The 18,540-nt window shown below is 33.4% G+C and overlaps 1 pseudogene; it reads right to left on the reverse strand.

The window, feature by feature from the left end:
* Positions 1–12,991: 12,991 nt before the first annotated feature.
* LOC100928399 lies at positions 12,992–18,189 on the reverse strand (annotated as a pseudogene).
* Positions 18,190–18,540: the final 351 nt, after the last annotated feature.

Below are 18,540 nucleotides of genomic sequence, written 5' to 3' on the forward strand. Positions count from 1 at the left end.
AAGAAGTGATGTGCAGGATGCTTTCAGAAAGACTTGGGGAATCTTATATGAACTGAATGAAAGTGAAGTAAGTGAAGTAAGCAGAACCAAAAGAACTTGTATATAATAGCACAATGTATGATGTGCTGTGAATGACTTAATTGTTCTAAACAGTACAATGATTCCAGGCAATTCTTAAAGATTTATGATGAAAAATGTTATCCTCCTCTGGAGAAAAGAACTGATGAAATCTGAATGCAGATCAAAGAATACATTTAAATTTTTTTCATCTGTTATTTGTTTTCTTTTATAACATCTATCTCTCTTACCGCCCCCCTAATGCCCCCCCCCCACACACACACACATACAAGATGACCAGGAAAACTTAAACTGCTAATGCCTCATTTATTTTTGGAGATTGTCTGTCTCCAGATTCTTTGATAAGCCAGTGTCAAAATCTTGCTGGTTTTAGGTACCATTTTGTAGTGTTACCTCTTCTTCTCCCTCCCCAGTGATCCCACATCCTTTGCTTTTCTCAGCCTACTTCATTGTCTGTACTGCAACAGACTTCTTAAAATAATGTTTTGTAGTCCTAAATTAAGTAAAATAGCTAATTGCAGTTTCTTTTTAGTTTTCTTTATTGTTAATTCTGATGCATTTTGAAAATTTTATTGTAGTGTTTGGGAAAGAGCTGGGTTCCTCAAGGACATTTTACTCTGTCATGTTATCCAAAAGTCCATCTCTTACTTTAAAGGCCAAATTCCAGGCATATGAAATGGTCATGAATCAATAAAAAAAATCAACATAGAACAAGGAAAAAAATCAAACCTCTTTCAATGAGAAATCACCAACACCAGGACAGAATCTTCATCAGTGTGATAATGAAGTCCTAAAATCTGGGAATACTAATTTTATTCTCTCTGAAATTAAAAACAATAAAACTCTGAATTTTGTACTGAGGAATCTTTATGTCATTGGTCTCAAACCCAATTCTGAATATTTCTTTAGGGACAAAAATCTTTGGGATTAGCCAAACTAAAAAAATTTCCAAATGTCTGGTAACTAATTCAATAAAGTGAATGAATTGCCATTTTTCTGAATTCCTTTTACTCTTCATTACACTTTTTAAAAAAAGAGACTATAGCAAAGATTAAAGTCCTTTCAATAGTATTCTTATCTTAGTACATAATCAACTCATTCTCCTAATATCAACTGTTCTTTGGTGGTTCCATATCTCCCATAACTAGGAAATATAACTAGATTTGTTTTCAGATAAACTTAGGCTTAAATAAGTTACATATATAACCTTATTCATTCACTTCTTTGATCTCAGAATTCCCTGAAGTAGTTGGTCTAAAATTATTTTTAATATAAAATTGAACCCTAAATTCTAAACTATTCTTAGAAATAAATTCTAAAAAATATTCCAATAGATCATTAATATAATGTTGAAATATTTATTTTGACTTCAGTATAGATGCCATCTTTACAATGAGCTCATGATTATTTATTAATGGTTCAGCAGTTCTCTTGCTGAATCTCAGTGTACTTATGTTTTCCTCCTGTTCTATTTTTGTCTACTGCTACTAGACAAAACCTTAAATTTGTTTTGTTGCTTGGGCAGAAAGAAAAAAAAATGTTCATTGCTTTTTTTTTTCTTTGTAATAGGAAGTCAAGAAGAGGTTCTACTGAAATTTTCTTTGGGAGGAAGAGGAAATAATATTTATTTAGTATTAACTATTTGTCAAGAACTTTTCTAAATGTTTCTTTAAAATATTGTCTCATTTGATCCTCACAACAACCCTATGAGGGTACTATTTTCTCTCTATCTTAAAATTGAAGAAAATGAGGCAAACAGAGGTTAGATGATTTGTCCAGAGTCATACAGCTAACAGATGTCAGAAGCTAGATTTGAAACCAAATTCTTTTGACTCCAACCCAGTGCTCTATCCACCCCATCTCTAGTTGTGTCTTATCCAGAGAGTAGAGGTGATACAAATGAAAGCTGAGAATGCATGTCTGGATAATGTTACCTACTTATCTGGGAAACTCATTGTGACTCAATACAATATGACTTTGTTATACACCTAAAGTTTAAAGTTAATTCTATCTTGAGCGTAGGATAAGATTACTTTCTGATATAAAATGATAATAAGTTTATATATATGCTGTATATTTAATTGTGGTGAGTAAAGTCTCAAAATCAGTAAATGTGAATTCAAAAGTTTATAAAATGTTTTATAAATATTAACTTTTTTTATCCTCATTATAACCACAGAAGATGAATTTTATATTAACAATGGAAATCTAAGAAAATACAATTTTTAAAAAAACTCATTAAGCATGGTTGGCTAATTGATAATTAACTGGTAATCATAGTAGGAAGAATATTGGTGCAAATTCAAGAAATATCCATAAATGAAACAATCTTCAGCCTCCAAGGCTATCCCTATAGAATCTGAGAGGACAAGTAAAAGCCTTAGCATGAAACAACAACCCCTAGTCTAAAGAAAGATTGGGTGAATAATAGCAAGGTATATTATATTCCTAAGACTTAAATCTATAAAGAAGGCACTGACCTATATTAATAGTTTCTTTATTATAAAGTTCCCTGCATCAGTAAAAACACAAGTTGATCCCCTATCCCTAACACTATTTAATGGGTATTGTACCACAAAGTGTGAATGGTGAGACACTTAGCCAAGAGTGAATTCCAAATAGAAATGCAACTTAGTTATACACCTCCTAGAAATGGAAATTATGCCTTAGTTTTCTTTTCATTTCCCCAAAACCTCCTCTAAGCAGGTTTGAAAAGTGTACACTAGTTGCTGACCTTAAAGTCAGAAAGAACTGACTTCAATCTTGCCTCAGTCTTTTTATAGATACATACTTATATATTCCCCATTCCTTACTACTTCAAAAAGATGTAGATAAAAGCTTTATATTTTATACTTTACCTTTTTGGGATCTATGCTTAGTACTGTGATCTCTGAAGCAAGGAGTATGTACATTTTATTCTCTTAGTTAAATTCCAATTTGTATATACATATATTCACACATATATAATTTTAGGGGAAAACACATTTATTCTGCTTTTAAAAATATTAATATTTTCACATTCCAGTTACATGCAAAATAATTTTCTCAAAATTATTTCCAGAACTCCAAGCTTTAAATTCTCTCCTTTCTCCACCTCCCATTTTCCCCTTTATAAAGGCACACATGAAGCCACACAAAACATCTCCACAAAAGTCACGTCAGGAAAGAAAACATAGTTCTTCTTCTACTCATCCCCTCCAAAATAAGACCCTCAAGAAAAACAAAATAAAAAAAAACATGCTTCAATCTATATTCAGACACAATCACTTTTTTTCTCTGGGCATGGATAGCACCCTTTATATCGTTCAGCAGAGCCATGGATCATTGTACTGAGAATAGCAAAGTCATTCATGGCTGATCATCTCACATATTGCTATTTCTGTATGCAGTATACTTCACCTTGCTATTTGATAAAAATTGCTGGGAAAAATGAAAAATAATATGTCAGTAACTTGGCATAGGCCTACATCTCACACCCCATATCAAGTAAGGCCAAAATGAGTAGAGGATTTGGGCTTAAAGCATGATACCATAAGCAGTTTAGGAGAGCAAGGGATAATTTAGCTATCACTTCTTTAAAGAAAGGAGGAATTTATGACTAAAAAAGAACTAGAGAACTTTATGAAAGGCAAAATAAGTAACTTTGATTATATTAAATGAAAAAGGTTTTGCATAAACAAAACCAACAGAAACAAGATTAAAAGGGAAGTACAAAGTTGGGACAAATCTTTACAGCCAGTGTTTCTGTTAAAAGACTCATTTCTAAAATATATAAAGAACTGTGTCAAATTTATAAGAATACAAGTCATTCCCCAATTAATAAATGGTCAAAGGATATGAACAATTTTCAGAAAATGAAATTAAAGACATCTATAGTCATATAAAAATACTCTAAATCATTATTGTTTTTAATAATTATAACTTTTTCTTGACAGAACCTTTGCCTAGGTAATTTTTTACAACATTATCCCTTGCACTCACTTCTGTTCCGACTTTTCTACTCCCTCCCTCTACCCTCTCCCCCAGATGACAAGCAGTCCTACACATGTTAAATATGTCACAGTATATCCTAGATACAATATATGTATGCAGAACCGAACAGTTCTCTTGTTGCACAGTAAGAATTGGATACAGAAGGTAAAAATAACCTGGGAAGAAAAACAAAAATACAAACAGTTTACATTCATTTCCCAGTGTTCTTTCTTTGGGTATAGCTGCTTCTGTCCATCAATAATCAGTTGAAACTGAGTTAGATCTTCTCTTTGTCAAAGAAATCCACTTCCATCAGAATACATACTCTTACAGTATCTTTGTTGAAGTGTATAATGATCTCTTAGTTCTGTTCATTTCCCTTAGCATCATTTCATGTAAGTCTCTCCAAGGCTCTCTGTATTCATCCTGCTGGTCATTTCTTACAGAACAATAATATTCCATAACATTCATATACCACAATTTACCCAACCATTATCCAATTGATGGGCATCCATTTTTTCTAGCCATTACAAAGAGGGCTGCCATAAATATTTTGTCACATACAGGTCCCTTTGTTTAGTATTCTTTGGGACATTAGCCCAGTAGTAGCATTGTTGGATCAAAGGGTATGCACAGTCTGATAACTTTTTGGGAATAATGCCTGATTGCTCTCCAGAATAGTTGGATTCGTTCACAACTCCACCAACAATGCATCAGTGTCCCAGTTTTTCCACATTCCCTCCAACATTCATCATTACTTTTTCCTGTCATCTTAGCCATTCTGACAGGGGTGTATCTCAGATATGTCTTAATTTGCATTTCTCTGATCAATAATGATTTGGAACACTCTTTCATATGAGTGGAAATAGTTTCAATTTTAAAATCTGAAAATTGCCTGTTCATATCCTTTGACCATTTATCAGTTGGAGAATGGCTTTATTTCTTATAAATTAGGGTGAATTCTCTATATATTTTGGAAATGAGGCCTTTATCAGAACCTTTAACTGTGAAAATGCTTTCCCAGTTTGTTACTTCCCTTCTAATCTTGTTTGCATTAGTTTTATTTGTACAAAGGCTTTTTAATTTGATATAATCAAAATTTTCTATTTTGTGATTAATAATGATCTCTAGTTCATCTTTGGTAACAAATTCCTTCCTCCTCCACAAGTCTGATCCTATGTTCCTCTAATTTATTTATAATCTCATTCTTCATGTGTAAATCACGGACCCATTTTGATCTTATCTTGGTATGGTGGTAAGTGTGAGTCCATGCCTAATTTCTGCCATACTAATTTCCAGTTTTCCCAGCAGTTTTTGTCAAATAATGAATTCTTATCCCAAAAGTTGGGATCTTTGGATTTGTCAAACACTAGATAGCTATAGTTTTTGACTATTTTATCTTGTGAACCTAACCTATTCTACTGATCAACTAATCTCTTTCTTAGCTAATACCAAATGGTTTTGGTGACCGCTGCTTTATAATATAGTTTTAGATCAGGTACAGCTAGGCCACCTTCATTTGATTTTTTTTTTTTTTTCATTTCCCTTGAGATTCTCGACCTTTCATTCTTCCAAATGAATTTTGTTGTTATTTTTTCCTATATCCTTAAAATATTTTCTTGGGAGTCTGATTGGTATAGCACTAAATAAATAGTTTAGTTTAGAGAGTATTGTCATCTTTATTATATTCGCTCAGCCTATCCAAGAGCATTTAATATTTTTCCAATTATTTAAATCTGACTTCATTTGTGTGGAAAGTTTTTTTTTTTTTTTAATTTTGCTCGTATAGTTCCTAACTTTTTTTTGGTAGATAGATTCCCAAATATTTTATGCTATTGACAGGTATTTTGAATAGAATTTCTCTTTGTATCTCTTGCTATTGGATTTTGTTGGTGATGTATAAAAATGCTGAGGATTTATGTGGATTTATTTTGTATCCTGCAACTTTGCTAAAGTTATGAATTATTTCTAATAGCTTTTTAGTAGAATCTGTGGGGTTCTCTAAGTATACCATCATATAATCTGCAAAGAGTGATAGTTTGGTTTCCTCTTTACTTACTCTAATTCCTTTAATCTCTTTCTCGACTCATTGCCGAGGCTAGCGTTTCTAATACAATATTGAATAATAATGGTGATAGTGGGCAACCTTGTTTCACTCCTGATCTTACTGGAAAAGGTTCCACTTTTTCCCCATTGCATATGATGCTTCCCGACAGTTTTAAATATATGCTCCTGACTATTTTAAGGAAAAGTCCATTTATTCCGATCCTCTCAAGTCTTTTTATTAGGAATGGATGTTGGATTTTATCAAATGCTTTTTCTGCATCTATTGAGATGATCATATGGTTTTTGTTAATTTGGTTATTGATATAGTGAATTATGCTAATAGTTGTTCTAAGATGGAAACAGCCCTGCATTCCTGGTATAAAACCTAGTTGGTCATAGTGTATTGTCCTGGGGATGATTTTCTGTAATCTTTTTGCCAATATTTTATTTAAGATTTTAACATCAATATTCATTAGGGAGGTTGGTCTATAATTTTCTTTCTCTGTTTTCAACCTATCTGGTTTAGGTATCAGTACCATGTCTGTGTCATAAAAGGAATTTGGTAGGACTCCTTCAATCCCTATTTTTTCAAATAGTTTATATAGCATTGGAGTTAATTGTTCTTTAAATGTTTGGTAGAATTTACATGTAAATCCATTTGGTCCTAGGGATTTTTTCTTAGGAAGTTGGTTAATAGCTTGTTCTATTTCTTTTTCTAAAATGAGACATTTTAGTATATTTACTTCTTCCTCTGTTAATCTGGGAAAGCTATATTTTTGAACATATTCTTCCATTTCATTTAAGTTGTTGAATTTATTGGCATACAGTTGGGCAAAGAACTCCTAATTATTGCTCTAATTTCCTCTTCATTAGTGGCGAGTTCTCCTTTTTCATTTTTAAGACTAACAATTTGATTTTCCTCCTTCCTTTTTTAAATCAGATTTACTGAGGGTTTGTCTATTTTTTTTTTCATAGAACCAACTCTTAGTTTTATTAATTAATTCAATAGTTTTTTTTTTTTACTTTCAATTTTATTGATATCTCCTTTTATTTTTGGAATTTCAAGTTTAGTGTTTGACTGGGGGTTTTTAATTTGTTCCTTTTCTAGCCTTGTTAGTTGCAAGCCCAATTCATTTACCTTCCCTTTCTCTATTTTATGCAAGTAGGCCTCTAAAGATATGAAATTTCCCCTTATTACCACTTTGGCTGCATCCCACACATTTTGGTATGACGTATCATTATTGTCATTTTCTTGGTTGAAGTTATTATGTCTATTATTTGCTGTTTCACCCAGTCATTCTTTTGTATGAAATTATTTAGTTTCCAATTATTTTTTTAGTATATTTTCCCCCAAGCTTTTTATTGAATGTAATTTTCATTTCATCATGGTCTGAAAATGATGCATTTACTATTTCTGCCTTACTGCATTTGAGTTTGAGGTGTTTATGTCTATGTCCTAATATATGGTCAATTTTTTTATAGGTTCCATGAACTGCTAAGAAGAAAGTGTACTCCTTTCTGTCTCCATTCAGTTTTTTCCAGAGATTTATCATATCTAACTTTTCTAGTAGTCTATTTACCTCTTTGACTTCTTTCTTATTTATTTTGTGGTTTGATTTATCTAATTCTGAGAGTACAAGGTTGAGATCTCCCACTATTATAGTTTTGCTGTCTATTTCTTCTTGCAGCTCTCTTAATTTCTCTTTTAAGAATTTAGATGCTATACTACTTGGTGCATATATGTTTAATACTGATATTGCTTCATTATCTATGCTACCCTTTAGCAAGATGTAGTGCCCTTTTTTATCTCTTTTAATTAGATCAATTTTTGCTTTTGCTTGATCTGAGATCAGGATGGCTACCCCTGCTTTTTTGACTTCATCTGAAGCATGGTAGATTCTGCTCCAACCTTTACCTTTACTCTATATGTATCTCCCTGCTACACCTGAGGTGTATTTCCTGTACACAACATATTGTATGATTCTGGCTTTTAATCCATTCTGCTAACCACTTCCTCTTCATGGGGGAATTTGCCCCATTCACATTTATGATTAAAATTACCAATTCTGTATTACTTGCCATCTTGTTAACCCCTGTTTATGCTTTTCTCCATTCCTTCCCCCTTACCCCCCTCCCCAGTATTAAACTTGTGAGCACCACTTGCTTCTCACAGCTTTTCCTTTTTATTATCCCTTTCCCCACCTTAAAGTTCCTCCCCCTGTCTTACTCCTTTTCCTCGCAATTACTGTATTCCCTTCCGCTTAGCTTATTCCTTACCTTTTCACTTTTCCCTTCCCTCTTTTCAATGAGGTGGGAGAAGTTTCACCATAAATCGAATATGTCTAAAATTTTTCTCTTTAAGCCAATTCTGATGGCAGTAATATACACACTATGTTCACGCCCCTCCATTCTTTCTCTCAGATATACTAAGTTTCCTTTGTCTCTTTGTGAGATGTAGTACCCCCACTTTACCCTTTTCTGGGTACAATTTCCTTTCCACCTCTAGTTTCTAGAACAAAGTATATATGTGTTTTTTATATATCTTTATAGCAGAAATATAATTCCCAAGATTTCTTTTTACCTTTTAAGGTTACTCTTGTGTTACATATTTGTAGATCAAACTTTTTGTTAAGTTCTGTTTTTTTCATCAAAAATAGGTGAAATTCACTTATTTTGTTAAATGTTCATCTTCTTCCCTGGAAAAAGATGCTCATTTTGGCTGGGTAAGTTATTTTTGGCTGCATACCAAGTTCCTTAGCCTTTCAGAATATCATATTCCAGGCCCTTTGATCCTTTAATGTGGATGCTGTTAGATCCTGGGTAATCCTTATTGGAGCTCCTCTATATTTGAATTGATTTTTTCTAGCAGCTTGCAATATTTTTTCCTTCTTCTGATAGTTCTGAACTTTGGCCATTATATTTCTTGGTGTTTTGATTTTAGGATCCCTTTCAGTATGTGATCGATGAATTCTTTCAGTTTTTGTTTTACTCTCTGTTTCTATAACTTCTGGGCAGTTCTCTTTGATAATTTCCTGGAAAATAGTGTCCGGACTCTTTTTTTCATCATATTTTTCAGGGAGTCCAATAATTCTCAGATTGTCTCTCCTAGATCTATTTTTCACGTCTGTTGTCTTCCCAAGAAGGTATTTGACATTTTTTTCCCAATGTTTCCTTTTTTTTGGGGGGGGGGGCGCGGTTTGCTTGACTGATTCTTGGTGTCTCCTTGAGTCATTCAATTCTATTTGTTCAATTCTAATTTTCAATGAAGTATTTTCTTTACTCACTTTTTTAATATCTTTTTCTAATTGTCCAATTGAGTTTTTAAGTGAGTTGTTTTGTTCTATGGAAAATTTTTCTATTTCACCAATTTTATTTTTTAGAAGGCTATTTTCTTTTTCCAGTTCATTAATTCTGTTTTTCAAAGATTTGATTTCTTTATCCACTCTATCTTTAAAGGAGGGGGATGACTTATCCAGACTCTGTTGCCAACCTTCCCTTTCTTTACCTCATTTTCCTTCTAGCTCTCTTGTGAGAGCCTTCTTAATTTCTTCTATAAAAATTTTTTGTGTTGAGGACCAGATCATATCATCCTTTGGGGATTCATCTCAAGACAATCTGTTTTTAGTCTCCTCATGGTTTAAAGTCTGCTCTCTCTTTGTATAGAAGCTATCAATGGTTAAGGTCCATTTAATTTTTTTGCTCATTTTGTCAGAGAAGAATCAAAAAAGACAAATAGAAAAACAAAAAACCAAATGCAATCTGCTTTTTTTTCTTTTTTGGGGGCTGGATGGTATTATGGAGCTTCCTCTACAGACTGCAGGGGCAGCAGCAAAGCACTAGCAGGACAGCAATGGCTGGGCTGCATCTGTGTTCTGAGACTCTGAGAGTGTTCTGAAACATTGTGGGTGGGTGTGGCTAGGTCCAGAGAGACTATAGCTTTTCAGGGTATTAGTCTTCACCCACTCTGGTTTTAGTTTCTCTGCTTGTCTACTGGCTTGCTGCCAGGGCAAAGTATCCAATACTGTAGTAAAACTCTCCCGGCAGAGACGGCTGAGATCACATCACATCCTCCTCTGGTCTACTCAGCTGTGAGCTGCCTGCCTTGCTCTCACTGCTTCTGTCTCCCCTCAACCTGCACCTGATCTAAAACTGCCTCCACCCTTGAGCAAAAACAGACATTTTCTGGTTAATTTCCAGGCTATCTTCTCGGTAATTATTTGTGGTTTTTTTTTTTTTTTTTCAATCAAGCATTAATTCTGAGGCTTGTCATGAAATAAATTCTGAGAGAAAATGTGAAGCCTAAGTAGATGTACGCCTCCTTTCTGCCATTTTGGCTGGAAGTCCTCTCTAAATCACTATTGATTAGATAAATGAAAATTAAAACCAGTCTGAAGTACCACCGCACACTTCACAGATTGGCTATGACAGCAAAAGATGATGATAAATGTAGGAGGGGATTTGGGAAAACTGGGACACTGATACACTGTTGGTGGAGTTGTGAAATGATAGATGGAAATGTGAAATCAAGAACAATTTGTAACTATGCCCAAAGGGTATACTACTGTGCAAATCCTTTGACCCATCAATTCCACTATTGGTATTCCAAGGAAATCATAAAGGAAGGAAAGGACCCACATGTACACAAATGTTTGTAGCAGCTCTCTTGGTAATAACAAAGAGTTGGAAAATGAGAGTAAATGCCCATCAATTGGGAATGGCTGAATAAGCTGTGGTGTATGAAGGTAATGGAATATTACTGTTCAGTAAAAAATGATGAACAAGGTGATGTTAAAAAGACTGGGAAGATTTACATGAAATGATGTTGAGAAAAACAAGCACAACCAGGGATACTTTGTACACAATAACATCAAGAATGTGTAATGATCAATTATGAGATTTGGTTCTTCTCAGTGTTCCAGTGATCTCAGGCAATCTCAATAAACTTTAGATAAAAAATGCCTTCTGTGTCCAGAAAAAGATCTATGGAGACCAAATATGCTAACAACACATGCTTTGTTCTCTTCTTTTTCTCTCCTGTAGTTTTTTTCCCCCTTTGTTCTGATTTTTCTCTCTCAACATGACTTATAAAGCAATATGTACTAAAAAATTAATGTATGTGTGTAACCAAAAAAATTGAAAAAAAAAAAAAAGAAATGTTTAATAGGCTTATGAATGCACTGTTGCCAGAGCTATGAATTTTGCAGGTATTCAGGAAAGTAATTTGGAACTATGCCTCCAAATTCACTAAACTCTATCTACCTTTTTAGTTGAAGGGTATACATATATATGTATATATACATACATGCATGTATAAAAGGATATATTTATTAGGCCTGTACCCCAAGGGATCATAAAATGAAAAAAGTATTCATATGCAGAAAAAATATTTCTGACTCTTTTGCAGTGGGAAAGTGGAAAATAAGGGAGTGCCTCCTACCTGAGAAATGGGTGAAAAATCATAGAGGAATAAAATGGAATTCTATTGTGCTATAAGGAATAATAAAAGGGATAGCTTCAGGGTAACTTGGGAAGACTTGTATGAACTGATACAGAGTAGATAGCCAGCAGAAATAGGAGAATAATGTGTACAAGGGCAACAGAGCTGTAAAGAAAATCATTTTTGAAAGACTAAAAAATTTTTTTCAGTGCAGTGACCAACCATGATTCCAGAAGACTGATGTTAAACTCTTTATCTACCTATTATTATAGAGATGATAGATTTAAAATACAAAATGATATTCTTTTCTTCTTAATTTAAAATTTGTTTTACTTTTACAAAAATATGCCTTCACCCCCTTCCCTACACCAAGAAACAAGTAAAACAAAATCCCTTTTACAAAAATGATGTATGGTTAAGCAAAAAACAAAAACAACCAAAAAAAAAAAACACTAAACAAACTATTCCTATATTACTCCTGATAAGAGGAGGGAGAGAAAGGGGGGGGGGTAGAGATTTTAGATATAGACAATATAGAAATTTGTTTTGATTAATTGTGTTTTGTTTTATAATTACAAAATTTGTTAAAATATCTAATTTTTCTTTTTTCTTTTTTTTTGCTTTTTAGTGGAAGAAGTAAATGGGAGAAAAATAAATGCGGATTAATTAAATATTAAATAAAAAAAGACAAATCACCCAAGGGGTTTTGGAATAAGGACAGAAAATGAAATAGGAAATGAGAAATGGATTTAGGCAATGTTGCTTTGCTCAAGAATGTGTTGTAGTTATAAAGTGATAAGTCTACTTCAAAAGCAGTTCTCAATAATGAGTTCTTGGAAGTGCTCTGTACTAAAGCAGCTTCAGTGGAAAGATTACAACCTCCCAAGGTTTCTCATTCAAAGGGCACAGCAGTCATTTGGGGAATGGGATGATAATTATTGAGTTGGAAGTGATTTTAGAGATTATAGAATTCAATTTCTTTATTTTACACAGGAAAAATTAAGGCTCAAAGTGTGAAGTGACTTACCAAAGTGCATGAATTTTGGTCTAATCATTACCCCAATTTCTTTGCTTTATAAGCATGCTGCAAGTTCTCTACTGATACAAATGGTAACCCCTCTATATCTTAGTAGACTTCAACTCTTCTAGAGTTGATGCAGTTGAAAAATTAATCATGATCTCCCCAACCTGGTAATAAACCTCTCCAAAATTAACTAGATCCTCAAATTGAATACCATTCATATCTGAGCCTATACTCAAAGTCTTTCCAACTTGTAAGATCTGCCAGAATTTGTATTTTATTTTCATAGCCTTTGAGGATTCCAGATCACTTATATGCTATTATAAGACATTGAAGTGAGACTGTAATGGAGAATTTTATAGTTGTACCTTTAAAAAAATGTATCTCCCTATTTCTCAGAAATTAGTCATTCTCATAGCCTCCAGTTCCATTGAATATCATGAAATCTTTCCAACAAAGACCAGTTCACCCCTCCTTAGGTAGGTTGATGGACATTCTTGTAATTTCCCTAAGGCCTCTCCCAGAATCTTCTCAATTTTCATTCTGGCCACTTTTTGATGAGCCTTAAGAAGATAGTCAATCTTCTTAGGTATGAGGGGACACACACTTTATAACAGAAATTCACAGCAATGAATTCCATTCAGTAATGATTCTATGTGATGGCACCAAATTCATAAGGATGTGAAGAACATCATCATGGCCAACCATATTCTGGAAATTGAGGAATCTCTTGTAGTCAGGAGTATGAAAATCCACTTGACTCTGCCTATCATGGGGATGATGCACAGGTGTATGAGACACTCAAACTGATCTTCAGGAAACAGGATGCAGAGACACATTATTTATCTATCTATCTATCTATCTACACACACACACATATTTATATGTATAATCTGAGCAAAGAGATTTTATTATCATAGTGAGCAGGTATCACATTTCCTTCAATGACAATAAGCAGCAGATTAGAGATCAGTTTCACCCAGCCACACTTTCTATGCTTTTTATTAATTTAATTCCAGTTAAAACTCAAGAGGTCCATGACGATCTTCCTGCTTAATATGTCATTCAAAGTCTGCTGAAGATATAACCTCTCTTTACTGCCCTGATGCTGCATATCCTATAGCTTCTCTAAAAATTCATGGAATTTCATCTCTTCCAAATTAAATCTTACTTTTAAAGTATGGAAATTAGCTATACTTTTCTCACTATAATATAGGAGCTTGTGGGTACTACCATTCTAGACCAAGAAATTTCCATCACCAATATTAACTTATATATAATGGAAGTATTATTTCAGGATACAAGAAGTTTGTGTCAGTCAATACTTCAGGTTCCTCACTCTCGATAAGCTCTTCTGCTTAGGACCCAGATGGGCTTGATCCAGAAGCTATAGCTGTGGAGGTGGGACTCATCTAAAGCCAGACTCAGGATCTTGTCTTTTTCTTGAGGGCCAAGGAGGCCACTATTGTCCCTACAGATGCTACCATCTCTGCCGCCAAGCTTGGCTCCACAAGATGCCCATATCAGTCAATTTTGATAATTGTTATCCTTTCCTTTTATGTAAAACTCATGTCTCTTTCCTTGTTCTATTTACTTTACCTTGTATTGGTATCAAAAAAGTTTCCCAAGAACTTCTAAATTCATCATTTCTTAGAACAACCTTTCTTCCATTATTTCTATATAATATAACATTTAACTATTTTCCAATCAATCTCATTCCCCAAGTCCTTACTTCTACAAACAGGACAGTAGTTTGAGATATAGATGAAAGCCTTTCTTTTTATAATTTATCTTCCTTGGATGTATGCCTCATAGTGTGATCTGAATTAAGGAGTATGTACATTTCATTCTCTTAGCCCATTTCCAAAGTGTTTCCCAAAATAGTTGAATCCACTCAGATTACACCAATTATGCACCAATATTCTCATCTTTCCATAATATCTTCAATATTTATTGTTTCTACCTTTGTTAATTTGCTGAGTATGAAATGAAATTTCAGAGATTGATTTTGATTTCTCTTGCTAGTAGTGGTATAGTGCATTAAATTTTTTTGAAATTTACATTTTAATCATAACATTTCTTGCCAACTGGAGAATGACTTTTCATCTCATTTTTTTTTATTAATTGGTTATCTGGCTATCAGACCTTGTCAAAAATATTTTACACAAAGATTTTTCCCAGTTAATTCCTTTTCTTCTTATCCTAGTTGTATTAGTGTATGCACAATATTTTCAATCCATGTAAAAAGAGTACCTATTTTTTTTTCTGTGGGGCCTCAGAAGCAATATACTCCAATCCTTTTATTTTACAAGTAAAGGAAATAAGACTCAGGATATTATGGATTGCTCAAGGTCACATGGGTTGCAATCATATGAAGTGGGACTTGAATCTAGACTCTTTGACACTGGAGCCAATACTCTGTCCATTACCATTGAAAAAAAAATTGAGAAAAAGTGTCATCAGGGTTATTTTGAGAGACTTTTGACCAGAAAAGAATGTTACTATCAAATAACAATCCTGTAAGATGACCAATGAATAGCTGATAGGTTTCCTTAGTTTCTAAAAATATGAAGAAATCCAGAGAAAAGCTACAAACATACTAATTGTAGCATTTGTGAATAACTTATGGAAAGATACTGAGCAGAGGTAAATGGAACGAAAACACATTGTCATCTACACGGGTGCAGGGAGTATACACATTAATGGGATCAAAGATCCATCAAGACTGGAAGGAAGGAAAGAAGTTAAGAAAAAGCTTTGAAGAGAATTGACAGAGTCTTCAGCCTATAAATATAGTCTCAAATACTGGACTAAAGAAAAACAAATTTCTCTATGAGTCAGTCTACACTGTATAGTGTCCAGCATTCATATTGATTTCATTAGGGGGGAGAATTGCTGTTTCCTCTGGTTAGTTCATGAATATATTTTCTAATCTGAATTTTTAATATTTAAAGTATTATTTGTGACATTCTGTGTTCATTTATAGTCTGTTAACAAGATGAATTTCTATGGAGGGTGGCATGAGAATAGGAATTACCTAAAATGAATTTTTTTTTTATTTTTTATTTAATAGCCTTTAATTTACAGGATATATACATGGGTAACTTTACAGCATTAACAATTGCCAAACCTCTTGTTCCAATTTTTCACCTCTTACCCCCCCCACCCCCTCCCCTAAATGGCAGGATGACCAGTAGATGTTAAATATATTAAAATATAACTTAGATACACAATAAGTATACATGACCAAAACATTATTTTGCTGTACAAAAAGAATCAGACTCTGAATTATTGTACAATTAGCTTGTGAAGGAAATCAAAGATGCAGGTGTGCATAAATATAGGGACTGGGAATTCAATGTAATGGTTTTTAGTCATCTCCCAGAGTTCTTTTTCTGGGTATAGCTAGTTCAGTTCATTACTGCTCCATTAGAAATGATTTGGTTGATCTCGTTGCTGAGGATGGCCTGATCCATCAGGACTGGTCATCATCTAGTATTGTTGTTGAAGTATATAATGATCTCCTGGTCCTGCTCATTTCACTTAGCATCAGTTCGTGTAAGTCTCTCCAGGCCTTTCTGAAATCTAAAATGAATTTTCTAATCCAATGAAATAATATTAAAATAATCACCTTTCTCAGCAAAATTTCAACACAAGAATACTTTTGCCCTATATCTTGTCTTAATTTTTTTCATTTTTAAATATTTTTTGTGCTGTTAGAAATGTGTAAGTCAGGTGAGATTCAAAAATTTCAACTCACCACTTATCTCCAAAAGAGTAAATATTCTTCCTAAATATTGCAATGAATTCCATCAATATAGATACCCAATTTGGGGATCTAAAAAAAGGAGATAAATCAAAAGCAAGTGGAATTCTAGGTCATTTTTGTGGAGCAAGAAGGTTACATTTAGAACTTTTTAATTGTGTATATCTTTGTCTGCAAGAGGTCATTAAAATATAGACTCACATAGTAGAATATAGTGGCTTTGTGATGAGATAACTTTTAATTATTATATTCTGTATATGCACACAGACACAGTCAGTCACATACACACACATACATAATCCACTTGATATGTTTGCCTTTGAAAGTATGAGTTTATTTGTTTTAGAGGTTGATGTGCTCAAAGAATTCATTAAGTACTGAATTGGTGGTGAACTCCTCAATATGCAGTGTGGCTAGTCCTCTGATAATTAGGTTCATATTTAAAGTTGTAATGGCAGCATGAAATCTTCCAGATCTTGTACTTTTCCATGATAATTTTTAAAAAAAATTACATCACTTTTATGTCTAAATGCAATACTGAACATATAAATACATACATTTACATGTATAGTAATATGTGGGCAGCTAGGTGACACAATGGGAAATCAATAAGACTCATTTTCCTGAGTTCAAATTTTGCCTTAGACACTTATTAACTGTGTAACTTTCCACAAGTCACTTACTCCTGTTTGCCTCATTTATATAATGAGCTGGAGATGGAAGTGACAAACCAGTCCAGTACCCCTATCAAGAAAATCCCAAATGGGTCATGAAGAGTCAGAGACACAACTGAAATAATGCAACAACCACAACAACATGTATATAATTATGTATGCACATATGTTTATATACATGTATGTATGAGAATTGAATGAAGAGAATGAAGAGGATATGATCTTTCAATTAGACTTTAAATATAATTTAATTATGAAATTTATTTCATTGTATTAATAAATACAAATATTTTTTTGACAATAATAAGGTGCATATAAATAGATCCACAGTGAATTTCTATTCCTTCATAAATATCTGAGAAAGAGGAAGCAGATAGAGATGGCCTCAAAATCAGGATTGCAAAGCAGATCAGGTACTGTGCAAATCACTGGAACTACAAATATGAGCAAGTAGAAAGACAAATACTATTTTCAAGAAAACTACATTCTAATGATGGAAAACACCATAAGAGAAAGTTAGAAAGGAGTATGGATATACGTACTTAAACTCTGGTCATCATACAAAGTTCAGCAAAACTTGCAGGAGCTGAATGATACATAACAACTTGGATCCATCCCCAGAGGTGAAATTACGAAAAGCACTTACCAGTGGAAGAATAAAGTGAATACTGTAGAGAGATGTTGCAAAATGAGAAGGTTCTGAAAACTGAGGGAAGTTCCAAGGTGAGAAGGCAGTCAAGTCATGATGGAAAAATCTATAAATTCATGAACAGAGTTGGTAAGCAAAAAAGACATTGATTCAAATAATGCATCTGGTTCATATTGTTTATGTGACTCTGAGTAAGCCATGTAAATTCTCAGTGCCCTGAGAAACTCTGAGACTATATGTTTTAGCAGTACTTCCACCCTGCACTTCCCTCACCTGAAGTTTCCCTTTATGAATGAAATCTCTAATCTGCTTTCCATAAATGTGCTGGATGAATTCATAAAATAGAAAACTACATTATAGAAAAAATAGATTAAAGAATTATATTTCCTTAGCTTCTTGTCATGACTGCTTTGCTCTGGTCATATCACAAAGCCACCATGATTAGTGGCCACCATGCTAATCCAGTGTTACCTCCCTGAAGGCAACCTGATAGCAAAGAAGCTTTAGGATGTCATCACTGTAGATTCCCATGATAGATTCCAACATGACCTGCAAACCATTTTAAGTCCCAAGTGAGATTTAATTCATCTATTTTATTTAGAAGAAAAATACCTTACAAGTTCAGACATATTAGTAGCTTGAATGAAGTGTGTGTGTGTGTGTGTGTGTGTGTATCACCTTTCCATAGAATATGTGTATATGTATGCATGTATGTATGTATAATATATACATATATATTTGTGTATAAACACACATACATTAATAACATGTAACTCCATTTTTATGTGGTTGGACTTCATTTTTACAAATGAAATCTAGTATCTGAGCTCTGTGGTAAAAGATATAGAACAAAGTAAACAGAAGTCAGACTGCCTAGCATATCAGAATTACTTTTGT

Source organism: Sarcophilus harrisii, chromosome 5 (genome assembly GCF_902635505.1).
Source record: "Sarcophilus harrisii chromosome 5, mSarHar1.11, whole genome shotgun sequence".
NCBI lineage: Eukaryota > Metazoa > Chordata > Mammalia > Dasyuromorphia > Dasyuridae > Sarcophilus > Sarcophilus harrisii.